Raw genomic sequence first — 301 nt, 5'->3', positions numbered from 1 at the left:
TGCTCCTTGATCCCGGATAGATCCCGTCCCTGCTGCTTTTCCGGGATCCAAGGCACGGATAATGCTGCCTGGTGGGATTTGGGAGGGTTGTCAGGCGCCTGGAGCTGATGGAGCAGAGCTGTGAGGGATCTAAAAGCACGGCCCTTGGTGCTCTGGGGGTCCTTTTGGGGTAGGAATGGGCCTTTTTGGGGTAGGAACGGGCCTTTTGGGGCACAGATTTTTGGGAGGCTGCTCCTGGAGAACGGGTTGAATTCCCAGGCCGTGGATTTCCAGGAGCACAGCCCCTGGTGCCTCCCGGGCT

The sequence above is a fragment of the Neopelma chrysocephalum genome, unplaced genomic scaffold (genome assembly GCF_003984885.1).
Source record: "Neopelma chrysocephalum unplaced genomic scaffold, ASM398488v2 Primary Assembly neopelma1_325, whole genome shotgun sequence".
Lineage (NCBI taxonomy): Eukaryota > Metazoa > Chordata > Aves > Passeriformes > Pipridae > Neopelma > Neopelma chrysocephalum.
This window is presented reverse-complemented; position numbering follows the sequence as displayed.